Source organism: Cibotium barometz, chromosome 8 (assembly GCF_041138505.1).
Source record: "Cibotium barometz isolate CiBa-2024 chromosome 8, ASM4113850v1, whole genome shotgun sequence".
Classification (NCBI taxonomy): domain Eukaryota; kingdom Viridiplantae; phylum Streptophyta; class Polypodiopsida; order Cyatheales; family Cibotiaceae; genus Cibotium; species Cibotium barometz.
In genome coordinates, this window is record NC_141053.1 from 30,745,118 (window position 1) to 30,751,117 (window position 6,000).

The following is a 6,000-nucleotide window of genomic DNA, read 5'->3' on the forward strand; positions in this document are numbered from 1 at the left end:
ACCAAATGTTCTTGAACCAAACAACCAAACTTTGCGTGGGTGAGCTTGGGGTCCATATTTACACACTCGTAGAGGTTGGTCATCTAAGCACATTTGGTTGGAACATTGGTTAGAATATACGGTACGAACGGCCTACTTTTAATGTGTCTTGGCCTTAGAGAGCCACATCAAAAAGGGCTCTTGGCCCCAACATTCCAACCAAATGTGCTCCCATGGTGGCCAAACTTTGTATGAGTGAGGACTTGTAAATTTTGGTCAGCACATTCACATCGTTAAGGGACAAGTACGTTAAAAAAAGAAGACTCTTAAGAGATAAGTATGCTAAAAAAGAAGACATGTTTGGATAAGTTAGCCCCTAGCACTAACATTAAAACGAAACATGCTCTATTGGTTACCAAACCTTGCACAAGAGTGTGGGAGAAGTCCACATATATACCCTTGCAAAGTTTGGTGGCCATCCTAGCATGTTTGCCACCCACACAACCCAATTTCAGAATGCCTCTCTAAGGCCAAAAATTTTGTGTGCATCAATTTGTGCATATGTGTATTTTTTAATGTTTGTGTGTATTATGTAGGTGCATATGTGTGTGTGTATGGGTGTGCACATGGACATGCATGCATGCACATGAGAGTGTGTGTGTTTATAAATATCTGTTTGCATGTGTCCCTTAGAGAGAGAGAGAGAGAGAGAGAGAGAGAGAGAGAGAGAGAGAGAGAGAGAGAGAGAGAAAGACAAAGAGAGAAATTGCACACTTCAATGGAACTACTACCTCAAGAGTTGAAGGTAGTGTGAACACTTCAATTGAACTACTCCCTCAAGAGTTAAAGGGGCAGTGCGAACACGTGTCTCCTAGTCACCATGTGTAATCTCCTTATTAGCAATTAAGACTCGCTCTTAATAAGAGTTCTCGATAAGGCTTTGTTGATGTACCCTACTGATGTGCTGCTAGTTATAGCACCACACTGAGTCACTCTTCAAGTGACATGCTCCTTCTTTCCTCTAGAATAGCCCTAACTGCCAAAACTCTATCTCACTCCACTCTAACTCTGATGGCTCCTCAAAGCTCTCTAGGATGGTCTCTCAATGCTCAATCACTACTTACAAGCAATAGCTAGCAAGTCCTCTTGAATCATGTAAGAGACCAGCCTCCTTGTCTGTGGATCAATCTCTACTATGCAAAGGAAGAGGTCATTGATGCCCATATGTCATATATCGACACATCAAGCATCTAGCCAATCACACACACCAATTAGCGAGAGATGTAAGAAAGGTAAAACAAATGTCCAAATCTTAGTGTATGTGTCCCTGTCACATCAAGGGACTAAAAATAAACTAAGTACTCACCCTTGCATATTGGGGCATGTGCTATGTCAAGAAGCCATCGCTGTGTTGGAATCTCAAAAGTCTATGGATGTAGATCAAGATAAGGATCATTACACACTTCTCGAGTGCATGAGGACTGCATGCTATGCAATACATTGCCTCATAACCTCCTCATGGAGCCATCATCTCTAGTCCCCCATCTATGCTCTCATCTACTCCATCTCCACTCACATATGCTACATCCCTATAAAAGTTATCTACATTGTCTCCCTGATAATATTCCATCCCTGTAAAAGAGTCTCTGCATTGTCTCCCCGATAATGTTGGGTCCATTTTAGGTGGTGTCTACATGAAAGAGAGTACGAATAAGATATATAGAAAAATACACAAGACACATTAACATACATGTAACTAAGCAAATCAAAGTTAGATACCAACCAGAGACACTGTAGGCACTATGTGAGAAACTAGTTGCACAACATGATGCTCTCTGCACATTGACCCTAACCTGAGATCCAACACTAAAAAGTGTCACAAAAAGTATTATTAAACAAGTTTATAGTACCGTTTAAGTTGTTGAAGGTTTAAGATTTTTTGCAAGTGTAGAAGGTTTTTTACACGCACTATTTTGTAAGTCTGACCAGTCGATCACAAATTATGAGGGAGAAGCTAGGCAAGAATAACTTCCATGGATGAAATTTATTGTTGTGAGCGAGAAGCTAAACAAGAATAACATCTGGAGGCATGGAAGTTCAGTATGTCCAATTTCCTTAAGGGAAAAGACTATGAGTTTATCAGAGGTGATGAAAAGGAGCCAAAGATTGATGAAGAAAATCCAACCCCACAACAAGTACATGCATATAAAGCATAGCATGAAAGAGCCAAAATGTGTTGTACTATAATTGTCTGTTAATGTGTCGGATTCTATGATTGTTCATATATAGGATGCAAAAATTCCTAGGGAGGCTTGGGACACCTTGGTGAAGATGTACAAACACAAACACCGAAGCTCAGAAGATGTAGCTAAAGTAGGAGCTGTATAATGTGACCAAAGGAAAGCTGAGTATAAATGATTACTCATTAGTGAGGATTAAAGGGCTTACGAACACCCCCCTTTCTTATGTTGAATCACTAGTAGATGATGATGATGTGGTTTTGGTGACCTTGAATGGTCTTGGTATGGAAGCTACTGCCCTTGTTCAGATCTATCAGTTAACTGTTAATCAATCTGTGCTAATCGTTCGAAGCCCACCCAACTCTTCCCTGTGGCCATTTGGCTACTTGGATAGTCAACATTGGAGCTACACACCATATGGCACGCAATCCCAACATTTTCATCTCTCAACATCTTGCTAAGGGTGAAATTTGATGTGGCAACAATACACTGACACCCATCAAATCTATTTGGCCCTTAACACTACCACATGCCCCAAGCAGGCAACCTTGGACAATCTCTATCTTGTTTCTAACTTGGGCCTTAACTTACTTTTTGTATCCCAGCTAACCCAACTCGATCATGGAGTTTACTTCAACAAGCGAGTTGTCGAGGTGATTGATAAGACTACTAGTCTCTTGTTGCCCAAGGTCAAGCTCATTAAGGATGACTGATACCGGATTTCTACCTTTCTATCTAAGCCATCTTCCAAGGGTTTTGAGTTTCATCGGGTTCATGCCTATGTACCCAGAGCTCCTTCCGGCATTGAACGACTATGGCACTATTGCTTTGGTCACCTTCCCTATGACACGCTCTATGAGTTGTCTAGGGAGGACCAATTAATTGAAGGCATACCCTACCTCAAACTTACCAAGGATGTCTGCCAACCATGCCAAATGGGTAAGCAGCATCGTACACCATTCCCATAGCATGATACTCATTGCACTTAAGGTATCCTCAAGTTGATTCACTTTGACTTAAGTGGGCAATGCCCAATCCCCTCGTTGAACAAGTCACTCTACTACATGTTGATTGTAAATGACTATTTGAGGTACATGTGGGTGTATTTCTTGAAGCATAAATCACATGCCTTTTCTAATACTTTACCACGTGGGTTTGGTTAGTCACTAACCAAATGGGCTTCTTGATTGGAATTGCTCGCGCACAGCAGATAATGGTGGTGGTGAGTTTATCTCCCATCAATTTGTCGAGTTCTTGCAAGAGCAGGGCATTCAACGCCAGCTCACCTCCACCAACTCTCCCTCACAAAATGGAGTGGTCGAGCGCAAGAACCGTACCATAATAGATATGGCACGGTCCATGCTCTTTACAGCAGAGCTACCTAAACGCTTTTGGTCAGAATCGATCACATTGTGGGTGTACCTTCTGAACCATTGCCCTACACTCGATGTCCCTCATAGGACCCTAAATGCCTTTGGTCAAAATTGGTCAGCACTGCGGTGTACCTTCTGAACCATTGCCCTATGGGTGATGTCCCTCACAGGACCCCATTTGAGGCATTTTATGTGGCGATAAACCAACTATTTCTCATCTCCGTGTCTTTTGGTGACATGCTTACACACACACTTTCAATGACACAAGGGGCAAGCTTGAGCCAAGGAGTGAGTTGCTCATTTTTGTGGGCTACTCTTCTGATTCAAAGGCTTACAAAGTTTTTAATCCAAGATTGAACAAAATCTTTATTCGTTGAGACATTATCTTTAATAAGTAGGGCCTTCTTCACCTTCCGCTGCCCATACCACCCAAAAAAGACTCTCCGACTGTGCCACATGAACCCAATTATTCAACTATTACTCTACCACTTAAGGAGCCTTATAGCCACCCATGGACCCTTATACCCTGTTTCTGGTACAAATAGACCATGCAGGATTCAGGCATGCTTCCCAAATACCCCCTTGGATGGTCCTCGTCGATCCACCAGGCTCAATCCTCATGCATCATTTTCCTATGTGTTTTTTGCAGAGTATATGGCACATGATGAGCCAACATCATGGAAAGAGGCAATCAAACAACTAGCCTGGAAACAAACTATGGAGAACCTGAAAACATTGAACATAATGGCACGTTATCCCTTAAGGATTGCCCTCATCATAAGAAGGTCATTGGAACCAAATGGAAGTTTTGCACCAAATTTAAAGCCGATGGTACCTTGGACAAGTACAAAGCCTAGCTTGTAGTGCAAGGTTTTCACCAAAAAGAAGGCATTGACTTTGACAAGACCTTTGCACCTACAGCAGCTTGAACTTACCATCCCATCTCTTACTCAATCTGGCAGCACACCACAAATGGCCAATCTAGCATATGGATATCAAGAGTGCCTTCCTTAATGGAATTCTCAAGGAAGAATTCTATGTTGCCCAACCTCTGGACTTTATGGTCTCCCCCAAGCATGAGGACAAGCTTACATAAAGATCTTTAAGGGCTTAAGCAAGCCCCCCGAGTGTGGTATCCTTGCATCAACAAATTTCTTCAAAATCCAAGATTTTCAACCATCCCACTATGATCCCAATATCTATATCTACACAGATCAGGGAAGCAAAGTAATAAGGGTGAACATCTTGATAGCATGTGGGCTACCCTTACAAGAGAAACTTGTACATGAAATTGGTTCTAGCCATCATGGAGACTAAGGTCGCTAGGCATCATTGAGCTGTTCCACAGAAAGCAAGAAACCCCAAGCCAACCAGGCTCTTATCTCCATATTAAAGCGTTGTAAGCCTGGTTGCAGAATTTGCAAGGATAGCTAAGACTGTGAAGGGATGTACCAGAGCCCCACGTGTCAAAGGCTTTCTTATTTGTTTATCGGGAGATATAATGTGTTATGAGAGAAGAATAGATAACACACTCTACAAAAGGGAGCCTTGTGCTTCGTGGAAGTGAGCCTAGCGAAGGAGCAGAAGTTGTACATTGCTGAAGAAACCAATTGAGGAGGAATAGCACCACTGAGTGCAGTTCCAACTATGGCAAGGTTTTGTAAGGAGCTTCGATGGGGAAGGATTGATCCTTGCACAAGCAAATCAATATAGCCAATTACGGCCTCCTTGAGCTCCAGCAGGGCCTCCTTCTCCTACACCTCACATGCAGCAGCTACTCCGCCCCCACACAAGAAACCACACTCATCTCATCACACTGCTTTGTATTCAAGAAGCAGGCATTCAATTCAGACGGTGGAGGTATTCTTATCAAGCGTGCATAGCTGCAGTGAAGGCTAGCTCGGCCCATTGCTTCATTGCCTTGCTTCTTCAAAGGCTCAGCCAATTCTACATTGCTTCAAAAGGCTCAGCCAACTCAAGCGTGCAAACAGTTTTTCATCATCACCAAGCGCAAGTTCCTCAGCAGATTACAACGCTTCTCAGCAGATTATAGCGTTTATCAACAGATTACCGTGTTTACTTCAATCTAGCACCTTTTTTTTTAAGAGAGAAAAATAAAAAAAGAAAACAAACAGGCAGCTCCCTTGCTCAAGCGCAGAGGGGAGAAGAAGCAGGCGCAGCTAGAAAGGAGAGAGACTCCATCGTTGAGCTCTCTAAGCTCTCAGCTCCCTGCCCGCGTGTGAAGGAAGAAGAAGGAGAAAAACAAAAAAACAAAGGAAGTGGCCGCCAGCATGAGCTGAAAGAGAGTAATTTTTGGATTTTTTTAAGGGTTGGCCTTCCTACGCTTTCCACATTTTGTCCACCCATTTTTCCATCGCTTGTGGCCATTTACTATCCACCCTGTCACT